General features: G+C 43.3%; 1 protein-coding gene across 1 annotated transcript in view; it reads left to right on the top strand.

The window, feature by feature from the left end:
- CDH13 (cadherin 13) overlaps positions 1-13,864 on the top strand; it is a 981,609-nt gene that overhangs the window by 849,874 nt on the left and 117,871 nt on the right. The window lies entirely within an intron of this gene.

Raw genomic sequence — 13,864 nt, forward strand, 5'->3', positions numbered from 1 at the left:
CGGCGTTGGCTGGGACTTGGCTGGTCATCCACCAGCCCCAACGGGGCTCTCCCCTGAGATTCTTTGCCTCATTCGACCGTGTGAAATGGGTTTCAGTAACCACTCGTTACCCGTGAGGGAACTTACTTTCAGCTCAGAGAATCTAATTAAGTGCTCCAAGGTCACAGGCAGAGTCAGTGACAGAACTGCGATGGGAACCCAGCCCCCAGGGAGCCAGGCAGCTAACGGCAATATTATGCTTCCTAAAAGCCACATGTCTGGGATTTGCAGTTGCTCCACATCTCCCTCTCTCTCTCTCTCCTCTCTCTCTCTCTCTCTCTCTCTCTCTCTCATCCCAGGGCTACTCCAGGTGGCTCAGGAAAGGAGGGCGCCCTGGCTCCCCAGTGCCCTTTCCTCCCCAGCAGCCCTGTGTGCGTGACGCCTTCAGGGTGGAAATCACCCCCTCTCCCGTGGGGGTCGTGGGCACTCTGGATTCCAACCTCCACGTGGCAGAAACCAAAATAGCAAATATGGCTTCATTCTCTTGCTTCCCATGATGTGTTCCTATGACGGCTAAAACCGAATGCCCACTGTCCCCGAGTTGCGCAAACTGGTATTCCAAAAAACTAGTTCTGCGAGTTACATCATTGCGGGGCAGGGGAAGACTTCAGGGTCAGCTAGATACGGGTGACTCGGGGTGGAAGAGAGGAAAGATTTCTTTTACCGCAACACTCCCGGGTATGTTTAAATTGCTTTACTTCTCTAAGAGGGACATGGATAGTCTGTAGGGTTTTTCAGACTTACTTGGCCCCAGGAATAATTTTTCCCCGGCCACCTCATCTTGTCTCACTCAGCAGGTGTCCTATGGGACATTCGCTGGGGATGCTCGTTTACCTGCAGAATTTCTATATCCAAAGCTATGCCCCCCAAAAATGTACTAAAGGCTTGTTTTCATATTCAATATAGACATTGTAATGAAAATAAAAATTACATAACCCCAATCTAAAATAAGGAGACCTGGCAATGTTACCGGGTATGTGAGACTAATTAGTTCAGTACAGCCCTGATTTTAGCGCCTGTGGCTCAGGAAACAAGAAGCATGTGCCTCGTCGTGAACTAAATACTGTGAGGGAGAGATTTGTGGTGTTGTTGTTGATACGACTGACTGCAAAGAAAAATTTAACTCAGATCCTAAGAGTAAGAGACATTGAGTAGCGTCATGGAAAATATACTCACGTGTGGATATCAGCAAAAGCACAGAACTTTTCAAATGGACATTGGACAATGAGCTTGACATTCCCACAGGGCAAAAGTGATGTCTCAACTCCTACAGAGATGTAAGAAATCAAGTGAGAGGAATGCTAGCAAGTCCACGAAACTGTCCTTCTTGGGTATTGGGTGTCCCAAAGTAGTCTTTGTTCAATGTTGGATAAATGAAGTTCACAGTTAGATTTTCTAACAAATTCCTGAGAGGCTGATTTGTTGTTGAAAAGGGATTCCTATGTTTTGGAAGCCAGAATTGCCAGAGGTGGTAGGACACGGAGGGGAAGAGATGGGTTCTGGAACCAGAACTGGATTCAGATCCCACCATGGATATGAGCATGTTAACCATCTGTCATAGTCTCTTCACCCGTTGATGGGGCTGACAGTAAAACCTAGCTCGTTAGGTTCTTGTGAAGGTAAAATGAGCAGGTGATAGAAAGTATTTAGATAGTGCTGGTCGCCTACTCTTCTCTAGGGCATTGGTCAAGAGAACAGTGGTCCTATGGAGGGTGATGGTGAGGGCAAGGTTGGGATGAAGGCCGTGACAAGGGAGATGGCGGCGACCTAGATAGTGGCAGTGAGCAAAATGGTGGTGAAGTTTCTAAGATGTAAAAGGTCAACTGACATTCTTAATCCAAAGGGACATCTCTTCCCATGTTGAAAGTCTGCTGCTTTCCCCTAATGTGATCTACAAACCTGGTCATTTGAAATCAATGGTTCAGACCATAGAGTTCAAGGGGAAAAGGAACTCTGGAGGACAGGTGGCAGAATCAGTAAAATGCATCACTGTGAACAAAAGCAAAACAGGCCAAGAGAAACCTGCTAAGGGGGGAAAGAGAAGTCCTGAGGAGAGCTCAGCCCAGTGCAGTGGCCACTGGGATGTGGAAGAGGCAGGCCAATAGGATATACAACGAGCGAGAGGAAACGTGCTGCTTGTGATCTTGAAGCTGAAATAATGTTTACAGATGGAAGTTGAAGTTTAATCATTCCAGAATGGAAGTGGTAGTCATTTGCATTTGAGGATGTCTAGAAAAATCACCCAAGATGTTGTCATATACAGGTTTCTAGCTATAGTAAGACATTTCTGAGGAAGTTCGTAGGAATATATAGTTGTTTTGTTGGTTTAATTCTTTCTGATGTGATCTTCGATCTGCAGAGATATTGATTTTGTTATCTGTTTGAAAGAGAAGTTATGTGTGGCCACAGATAAGAGCGGCTGGAAATAACACTTTGTTAAAGTAGGTAGAAGTATGGTTTCTTTCACACGAGAGTGTGTGGGTGGATAGTCCCAGGCCGATGTGCTAACACCACGACATCTCCAGTGTCCCTTATTGCTCTTATCTTGCTTCTGTATCTTCTCCAAGGCTGCCTCATAGTACAATAGGGTCACTGCGGCACCAGCCATCATGCTACATCACAGGAAGAAAGAAACAGGAAATGAGAAGGACAAAGCAGGACCTGCCACATAAGTAAATGCCATTTGAAGAGCTTCCCCCAGAAACCCACACGAACTCTGCTTTCATCTCCTTAGTCTCCCTTATCTGTAAGGGAGCCCGAGACATAATTCCATCTTGACTTGGCATATTGCCGTCCTGGACAATATAAGGGCTGTTCCTGAGGAAGGAGATATTTTAAAGGTTATTTTTAAAAGTAAGTTCTTAGCACAAAGTCAGCTCGTCTGTGTGTTCCGTTGTGATTGTTTCCAGGGACTACAAGCTTGCTGAGAGGCAAGGCCACATCTCTCTTGTTCTCAGTCCCAGTCCCAGTAGGCACTCAATAATTCAGTGTTTGCTGAATGCTTCCAGAAGGTCATCTTAACATTAAAAATATGTCACCAGATAAGATGAACCAAGGTCATACTTAAGACTGATACATGAATTCGATTTTTGTCATTGACTTTTGTGAGTATTGGGGTTGGAAGCTCTTATCTCCCTGTGGAGGGTCTGCTTTGAGTTTCCTTACACAAAGATTCTACTAAATGTTAGTTTCAGACATTGAGTTTCTCTTCGTTTTTCCAATCAATTAATTTTCAGTTTTACCTTAGTATGACTATTGGTGATTTAAACTTAACAACTTGGGTTTGGTTTTTTATGGGTTTGTGGGTTTGGGGTTTTTTGTTTTTTGTTTTTTGTTTTTGTTTTTGTTTTTTGGCAATTTGATGAATTCTAAGGTAAATGTTGCTAGGTTTGAGCTATGACATTACAACACCTGTAATAAAAATGGCATATAACTTAAAAGGTCCAATCCTCCAGCTGGCAGATGAGAGATCGGTAAACACTGTGATTTTCATAGAGGAGGGAAGGTAAAGGTCATGAGCAGGAGGCCGGCAAGCTGAAACTGAGCCACCGGCAGATGCTAGGATTGGGTTACCGCATGCGTGTGGAGGGTCAGTTTCCAAATCCTAAAAACCAGGGTCTCCAGAAACTTTGATGCCTTGGGAGTCTTATTTTTCTGTGGACTATGAGCTGTTATAATAAAAATATTTTATTAGTTAACTGCCTAATTAACCCTTTATCTTACACATTTGAAGGCATCCTCCATGGTCTCATCCTTATCCTTATGTAGTACCTATGTAATTTCGGTTCTATAGAAAGACAACAAAAAGTCTACTCTTGCCCCCGGTAGGGTTGATAGAAACTTGCTCTTTATGATTGAGATTTTAGAAACGTGTTTTTTCACCTTCACAACACATTTCATCATTGGAAAACTCATGTAAATTTAGAGAAGTGTTAAATTTGAGAAAATATCAGGTTTCTCATTCAAGTGTGTATCCACACACACACACACACACACACACACATATACGATGTACACAAATATGTAGTTGTACAATTTCCAAATGCTTTTGTGTAAGTTGATGACCCTTGTTAACCATGTCATCCATGGGGGTCACCTCTGCCCTTGTTTTGAGGCATATTAAGAATTTTATATTACTTTTGGTGATGTTGACACGGCAGGTAAAATCACGAGATATTTAAATCTTTACCAATGTGTTCATCATGATTCACTCCTATTCATTTATTGGTTTATCAGGCAATCAAGGAGCTATTTTATTTCTCGTGTTAGAAATTTGCTTTTTCCTCGTAATGAACAATCTGATGCAGGATGATGTCAGGGTAACATCTACTTATTGCATTCCTTCACTTTGCCACTCTGCTTCACATTCCATTAAGTATTTTTAATAACTTTTTTAAGATATAATTCACATATCATAAAGTTCACCCTTTTAAAATGTAAAATCATTGGCTTTTAGTAGACTCACGAAGTTGTGCACCCATTACTGCTAATTCCAGAACATTCCATCACTCCAAAGAAATGCCATGCCCATTAACAGTCACTCCCCGTCCCCATTTTCCCAAAACTGGTAGCAACTATTCATCTTCCTTGTATTTCTATGCACTTGCTTATACTGGACATTTCACGTAAGTGGAGTCACGCAGGATGTGGTGTGGCCTTCTGTAACTTGCTTCTTTCACTGTGTGTTCAAGCTTCCTCCACCTTGTAGCACGTATCAGAATTCCGTTCCTTTGTATGGCTGAATAATACTCTGTTCTACGGATTTACAATGTTTTGTTTATCCATTCACCCACTGGTGGATATTTGGGCTGTTTCTGGTTTTTTGGCTATTGTGCATAGTGCTGCCATGAACCTTCATGTAGAATCCACTAAAGTTTTATCTGAATTTTCTCTCAATTCCCTAATAGTCAGAAAGGAAAGGAATATTGACCTATAGTATTGTTCCAAATTAAGAGTTTATAATTGCTTACTTATTTTATCAAATCATTCCAAATCATTCCCAAATGTCTTTCTAAATTATAATTAATATACCTAACTCAAGTTTTTATGGCCTTTATTTAAGTAAACATGTAACTTTTACATTAAAAAGTACACAAATATTGAGTGATTTTATGACTCATAAGTCAAACGCGAAACTCAGATCAGTAGAACCTGATCAGTAGCTCAGGAACTTCTTAAAATGCCTCTCACTCACCATTGCTTAAATGTGTGTTGCTTGATTCCATGTACTTAGGATCTATTAATATCTAGTTTAGTTCCACCGTGGCTGGAGACCATACTGATATGGTTATAGTCCATTGCTATTTACTGAGACTTGTTTTACAACCAGAATATGATCTGTTTTGATAAATGGCCCAAGTGCATGTAAAAGTAATGTGAAATCTACAGTTATTTAATATTTTTGTTCAAATCGTCTACATTTTGTTAATCTTTTTATGCTATCAGTTACTGAAAGGATAGATATGGCATCTATGATTATAGATATCTCTATTTCTCCTGTTAGTTGTATCTAATTTTTTTTTGTATACTTGAAGCTGTTGTTATTAACTGCTTACAAATTTAAAATTATTATATCTTTATGATGTTTTGATCTTTTATTATTGCAAAACTCACTCTCTACCTCTGGAAATGCTGTTTGCTTTAACACTTACCTCATCTGGTATTAGAATAACTTTCTTAAGGTTAGTGTCATTATGCTCCATTTTTTTCCATTCTTTCTTGTCTCAAGTTTTCTGTAACCTTACATTAAAGTGCCTTTCTTATAGGCAGAGTATATATGAGTTTTTATTTATCAGTTCTGATAATCCTAGTCTTTTTACTTGGATTATTTTGTCCACTCGCATGTAATGCCAAGACCATATACGTGAGTTTAAGTCTGCCAATTCTAATATTTACATATAACTACATATATAATATAATAATATATAATTAGAGAGAGACAGACTGTCTGTTCTTCTGTTGACTTGTTTCCCGGTTCATCAGTTCTCTCTTCTGCTATGTTTATCTATTATACCCATCTATCAAGCTCTTAATTCCACCTTTTGTACTTTAAATATAATTCCCATGAACTTATTTTATATATTAAAATTCTCTACTGCAATTTTCCATTTTATCTATTTTTTTAAATGTTTTTCTCAGAGATACTTTAAATTCAATGTCTGATAACTCCAGTATCTAGATCACTTCTAAGTCTATTTCTATTTTCAGTATTTTTCACTTCTTTTCTGGTGATGTGTTATGGTCCCTTGGCCTGCCTATAACTTTTTTTAAATGCAATTATGAATAACACATGTGAAATCTTTTTAAAGGGAATTTGGGACTCTGGCTGATGTTCTTCTCCTCAAGAAAGGATTTACTTTTACTTCCTGAAACTAATAAGCATAGAAAAAGATGATTTTAAATAAGTCTAGAATTGAGTTGGTTTATGGTTGAGTTTCAGTCTCTTCTGGGGGCTAATCTACTTCCTGGTGTTCCTTAGTCCTCAGGTGCAGCATTTCTGGGGCCCTCATTGAAAGTCTAGTATGTTTACAAGGGCTCTTCTACCTCAGAGACCCTGAATTTCAGTTGTCTGCTCAGCCCCACGAGATTATTGAAAGCTCTGCTTGGCTTTCTGGCCACTTAGCTCGTGCTTCCTGCTCAGATCCTTAGCCTCTTGTCCCTGTGCCATTATAATTTAGAAAATACTGTAAGGGTAAAATCCCATACTGGCCTCAGTGGGGTGCCTGGGTGGCTCAGTGGGTTAAAGCCTCTGCCTTTGGCATGGGTCATGATCCCAGGGTCCTGGGATCAAGCCCTGCATTGGGCTCTCTGCTCGGCAGGGAGCCTGCTTCCTCCTCTCTCTCTGCCTACTTGTGATCTCTGTCAAATAAATAAATACAATCTTAAAAAAAAAAAAAACATTGGCCTCATAGGCTTCCCTCTCTGCACAATCCTTGACTCTCACATTCTGGCTGCCTTGGTAGTTCTCCAGTGCTTCCATATAGGTGGGAGTTTTTGTGTTAAATACATATTCTCGATTATTCTAAATTTGAGGGCCAGTCTAGGAGACGTTTTCCCCAATTACCATAAACAAAGAAATCTTTGATTTTTTTCTGCTTTTTAATCTGGACCATCAAGGAAAAACAATAGATGTGAACATGGAATTCAGTGTGGCACAAAAAGCCCCATATCTTTGTTAAAAATATGGATTAAAGAACTATCATGACATAGTTTCTCAGTGCCCACACCCTCTTACTATTGGCTTCAAAATCAACACCTGTCAGTGAAAAGTTGAAAAAATGTTTGCATCTCCTCCTTGATATTGATAACCAAGGTCACTCTAACTTCAAGAAAGTTGAGCTGCACAATCTGTGGCAAGCTTCCCTTTCGGAGCCCCTCGGTCTTGAACGGACATGAATACCTGGGGTTTCTTTTACTCTGGAATCTTCATTTGTTTTGGGTTGTTTGGTGGTTAGGAAATCCCTTTCTGCGCCTTCTTTTACCAAAAGGCTATTTAAAGTGAACGGATTTGTCCTGTCCGCCAGGGTTCCATGCGGTATGGTTGAGTGCTTTGAAGAAAACTCTCCTCGCTCAACTTTTACTTCCCCTAGGAGAGCCCTTTAAATTCAGGCATGCCTATGTCTTAACATTGACCATGTAATTACACATTCTGCTTGCTCAATAGAGATTAATCCAGAAAGCCAAACACCTATTTCTTACCCATTTCAATTATCCGACTCAAGTAACTTTTCTGGAAGGTGGAGTCCAAGACATTTTAACAACCAGATAAATCTTTAAAGATGATTAAATCTTATTCCAAATAGAACATCCTCCCTCTTCCCATGAAGCTTTTTATAGCTGTCATGGTGAAATATAGGAGACTTGTTTCCGTGATACTGTGAAATCACCTATCTGACAGTTTTCTAAGTGTCTGAAGCTTTAAATGAAACCAAACATACACTATTGGGATTTTTGTGCCATGCTTTGTGCGGTGATGGAGGGATTCCCAATCCATAAAGAAATAGAATATTTGGAGAAAAGAGAACAGAGTAATTTCAATGCACAGATTCCAACAATTTCCAACTACACAAACAGGAACACGACTTCTGATTACATCAGTTCCTGGTCCATCTTTGTGTGGGCCTACACGTTGCCTAAGGACTCCAGGAGCCATCTACTCGAATTGCGTTCCCAACTTCCCATCACGTAATTAACAAGGGGTTAGCTGCAAAACAGCCAATACCCACATTGAAAACACTACATGAAAGGGTGAGTTCATTGCTTTCTTCTCCTGCACCAAGGTCATAGAAAAACACGAAGTCATCAGCTAAATCTGCTAGGGTTCAAATTTCAGAAGTTCTTGAAACACCATGTCTGCAGCTGGATTTCTTGAGTAGAAGAGAATGAAGGGAAACATTTGTACAAATACAGGCATGGTCTATAAATAGAAGCCATCATCCAAACAGAATTCTTCCAGCAAAGGAAGAGAGTGGTGTGTGCTTTCCTGAGTTTAATTGTTCACAGACAGCAGGGTGAGAAATCTTGCGTTGTGGAAAATGCCTATGCCAGTTAGAAACTGTGCGTGTGATATCAAAACATCTGGATTTTTTTAAGCAAAAAAACATAATCTGCCCCGTGGCTGGTTCTTCAAGTTGCTTGTAAAGGTAGACCAGACAGCCAGGTGATTTATTGCATTAATCACTCTTTTATAATTATATTCATGATGTGTTGATCCCCACCATCCCTGTGTGAACCTCTATGCAAATCCCGTACTTCTGCTAACCCTCTGGTTATGCTCTGAGGGTCAGTAGCAACTCAGTGGCAATGAAACCAATTTTTGACTACAGCTGACAGAGGCTCACCACCGGGCCACTCCCTAGCACAGGCCTCTGAAGACTTCATCCATCTGCTTCTATCAAATACAACATCGCACACTAAGAGCAACAACCACAAAGCTATCAAACGTATTTTTTTTTAACTTTAAGAATATAAGATTACTCCACCTCCATAGGCAGCTTGCAGAATGAGAACTTACCTGCTCAGTAACAGAAAACCAAAGGCAACCAAAATGGCGCACATTGGAAAATGAGTGTCCAAGCCCCCACTGCACCTGGAAAATATTTTGTACTGAACCGTGTTAGAAGTAAGATCACTGGGTCTTGTATGTGGATGGTTCTAAATATCATCTACCTGGTCACAGCCTACTGTCATCTCACACTACACCTGACACCCCCGAAATGCCAGGCTTTGGCCTGTCTCAGTGCCACCATGCATTCTGTTCCTTTCTCCCTAGAATGCCTTTCTCTTCTCTTGTATCAGGAAAAGTCCGTGTTACCCTGCAATGCCCACATTATAAAATCCCCAGGAAGGTTGTCGCTTCATCCTTCTTGTTCCTACACACACTAGGCATCCCCCTGCACATGATTATCACGTCACTGTGTAATCATGTACACATACAGTATCTCCCTAATACCACCGCAGTGCTGTGGTATTGGGGGGCACATCCTTTCCAACATTGCCTGTAGGGCCAAGCACAGTGATGATATCAAATGTTTAATTAGAGCTGAGTTTATTATTCATGCAGCAGAAAGCTACCATCTGCTGTGTCTCAGCTGCTCATACACTATTAAATATTATTGTATTCCATATTACATATAGCATTACACATGTGCTATTATACACTGTTGTGTAATATTCTATGATGCACTTTATTCTAGTAGGTGCATGTCGTATATGTAAATGTTTTATTCTAACACATAACATGTGACATTGATCTTCTAATCTAGTTAGGTTACTGACTCGCTTACGGTCGTTCTACCCAAAGGAGAATGTAAACTCCTCAAGAAGGGACACTGGTCTCTTTCATTCTCTGTTCCAGCCTCAGCGCCCAGCCTGGCATGTAGAGTGTGACTAAATAAGAGGTGAACGAGGGGATAAATTAGAAATGTTTGACAGCGAGGACAGAGGCTATCAAAAACTCAAGGTGTCATGTGGTCGAGGGGACTTGTGAAAGAATCTTGTCCAACCCACTGGTTTTTGAGATAAGGGACGCCACTCAAGGCAGACAGCAGATCCCAGGTCGGTCTTGCTGTGGCAGGAAATGCTGCTGCCCATGAAGGAAATCAAGGCCCCACGGTGACACAGAAGTCACGAGCCATCCTGAGGTCTATCAGCTTTACTGTGGTTCACTGAGAGCCAAGAGGCCTGGAGCTCACTTCCTTCCCGGAGGTGAGTCAACGAATCTACCTTGACTGTAGGAAAGCCCAAATGTGCTTCTTTACCAGTCAAGGAGAAAGAGAGAGGGGGGAGGGGGGGGAGAATGTTAATAAATAATGCACAAAAGGGATCCCTGGGGGAGTGGGGACAGGCTCATCTTGTGCCGTGAACTTATAAGCAAGAAGGAAAGGAAGTAGCCCACAGCTCCAGAGTTCTGTAGGGGCCCATTTTCCTAAGTGTGATCAGACAAAATAATCCAGAATTGATTTTAGTGTATTCACGTCTTTCCAAACTAAAATCTATTTCAGTTACAGACTCCATATCCATCTTCCCAGTATTGGCAGCATTTTCTTTTGCTGTTGGCCTGCCCGGATCTAAGAAGATAGGGACTGATGAGAAGGGTCTTCTCAGTGTGCCTTGGCTCAAGTGTCACACACCATAACGTTATACTGTTGCTTTTCAAAGTGTGTTCGTTCGTTCATTCACCAGTCCATCCATCAGGCATGGATTCCATGCCTCCTCTTTGCCAGGCACCGTGTTAGGTTGAGATACAGGGCAGTGAGCACAAAACAGACCCTAACCTAATGAGGTCACACTCTAGAGTGGGGACAACCAGCCAGAAAATAGCTTTGGATGGCCCCTAGTGACAAGATGGAATGGGGTGAAATCACCACAGTTGGGGACCATGTGGGCACCTACAATGACATGCAGGGAGGGCTTCTTGGAGGAAGTGACATTTATTAGTGTCCTAGGGCTGTTGTCCAAAAGCACCACACATGTGTGGCTTGAACAGCAGACATTTATTCTCTGACAGTCCTGGAAGACAGAAGTCCGAGACCAGAGTGCCTCAGGGTGGTTCCTTCTGAGGGAGAGTCTGTTCATGTGGGTCTCTTAGCTTTCTGTATTTTGCCGGAAGTCTATGGTGTTCAGGCTCATAGATCCTACCCCTGATCTCTGCCCTCAAGGGCACCTGGCCTTCTCCCGATGTGCATGTCTGGGTCCCCACACTCTCTGTCACCTGCCACCCTGGGCAGTTCAGCCAAGAGGCTGTCATTGTTACCCCCGTGCAGATGAGAAAGCTGAGGGTAAGCAAGGTGATCCCTTCCCAAAGTCATGGCGGGAGGAGGGGGACGAGATGTTGAGATTCGCTTCTCCTTTTTCCTTGCAAATTCAAAGACACATCTTTCTTTGATGGCGCAAGCCTCCCATCAGCAACGTGCAATGAGCTCTTCTCAAAGGCAAGACTGATCATTCCATCAGAAGTTCTGCCTGCCCAACCCTCCCTGGACCCGCTCCTTCGTCCTATGTCATTAAATAAGCATCTAAAAGCCAATGCACACACCTGGAAGCAATGGCTTTGTACCGGGCAGGGTCTAAGAGATTTACATATGCTCCGCCGTTCACTCTTCCTGCCAGCCCCGAGCGGGTACTATTACCATCATGCCCATTTCATGGGTGTGGAGACTGAGGCTCAGAGAGCTGGAGAACGTGCCCAGAGTCTACTAAGCTGTTTCTGTGCCATGAAAGGGGTAAGAGCCCACCACTCAGTGCCAGGAGACCTCATCCCCATAGCATTTCTGCCTGATTCTGCCCAGCGGTTACACCCCTATTCTTTGGTCTTGACCTTTGGTGTCCTCTACAGGGTGCCTTGCCAGGGCTGATCTTCAGAGTATCCATCTGGTTTTTCTCACTGCACGTGTGCCTCCAGGGCTTGCCAGAGACACGAGCATATAAACCCACACTCAGAGTGAACATTTCAAACCTCACTTCAATGCCTCCCCCCTTCCCACCCCTCCCCTGCCTGTCCATTCAAATCAGAACAGTGTTTTGGGCGAGCTCTGGATCTCACTATGGCACACACAGAAGACTTCTCTCCTGGACTGACCAAGATGAGTCTAAGCTACTCCCTCCCACTCCACCGTTTCTTCAAATTAAAAAAGGAGTGGGGGAAGGGGCGCCTGGGGGGCTCAGTGGGTTAAGCATCTGCCTTTGGCTCAGGTCATGATCCCAGGTCTGGGGATTGAGTCCTGCATCAGGCTTCCTGCTCAGCCAGGAGCCTCTCCTCTCTCTCCGTCTGCCACTCCCTCTGCCTGTGTGCTCCTGCTCTTTCTCTGTCAAATAAATAAATAAAATCTTTTTGGGAGAGGGGTTTTCATAGCCAATGAATGGGATCAGCAGCCTTGTATCTTCACTTTGATAGGTCCAGTGGCAAATATAAGAACCATGTCTTATGAGCAAAAAATAGATGAAAAATATTTTTATCCCAAAAATCACCCTTTTTGAGCTAGCAATTAACTATGTGCATATCTGGGAAGCACCGTTCTAAACGCTGTAGGCATCATGCTCATTTCTCACACTAGCCTTATGACAGAAAGACTCTCATCACCCCCATCTCATAGATAGGGAAACTGAGGCATGGGGCCGTTAAGAAACGTGCCTGAGGTTATGGTGGGGCAGGGATGCCAACTTCGCTTGTCTGGGCCCAGAGCCCAGCTCCCCACCGGTACATGAGTCTCACTTTCTGAGTTTCTACATGCGGTTCTGGCTATCTGGGATTCAGAAATGAAAAAGAAGCCAGGCCCCCAGCAAGCTAGCCTTCTATTCGAGACCCCGATGACAGGTCCAAGTGCTCTCTGTTGAGCACAGCAACACTCCTGGAAAGAAATTGAGAGCCCCCCCCCTTTATATAAACGCACAGCACACATCTAATCTGAAATCATCCTGCGTCGCTGTCGATAGCTAACAATGGGACCAGCCGTTAGATCTCACGATTGAAATCCAGGCTTCGCTCACTGGAGAATTCGGGGAAAGGCCTATAAAGCAAGAAAAACTTTGGTTCATTAACGAGGGTCATTTTTATACTGGCCTGTCATCTCTGATAACAATTTTTAAACCTTTAAATTTATTACTGTCGTTACCGCAGTTCTGTAGTCGTTAATGAGACAATGTCCTTCCTCAAGTTCGCCAGGCCTTGTGCACTTGACATGCTCATTCTGAGTCAGTGGGGCTGCTGGTGGTCTCAGCACTTTCACTCAGCACACGTTAAGCCAACACGGTGGCACCAAATGGTTGAAACAAGATGGACAAATTCTGGTCTTCTTGCGACGTAGCGGTGGGCGGGGGGGGGGACACCAAACAAGTATCACAAGAGGGGCATCGCCACAGAGAAGTCCCGAGAGCTTCAGGAACATGATGTGGTCCAGGATCTGGAAAGCTGAGGTCACAAAGTAATGTCTCCTCCTTTAAATGTTGACTTTGTTAAGTGAAGTGAAGAGAGACGGTGCCTGGGGTAACTCACTGGGGGCGGGGTATGAAAGCAGGTGCAAAGGCTCTGAGGCACACCAGAGGCATGGGAGGGGCTGCGAGAAGAAACTGGCGCTAGCTGGCATAGCATAAGCACAGGGAGGGGCTGGAGAGGGGGCCCCCCCTCCATGAGTCTGTTCCCCCAGTGACAGTCCTCGGGCGGCCATGCACTTCCCTTAGGCAGGCTCCCTCATGTCTCGCAGCCAGAGTTAACTGGCTCTCTCTTCCGGGTGCCTCTCCAGCATTTTGCTCCTGCCCCCATCACAACATCCTTCACAGCGTGATTTGGATCAGCACTATAGGTATCCATTTCTGCCTCCTCCAGACT

Source organism: Mustela putorius, unplaced genomic scaffold, assembly GCF_011764305.1.
Source record: "Mustela putorius furo isolate JIRA1106 unplaced genomic scaffold, ASM1176430v1.1 tig00000174_pilon_pilon_pilon, whole genome shotgun sequence".
NCBI classification, from domain to species: Eukaryota; Metazoa; Chordata; class Mammalia; order Carnivora; family Mustelidae; genus Mustela; species Mustela putorius.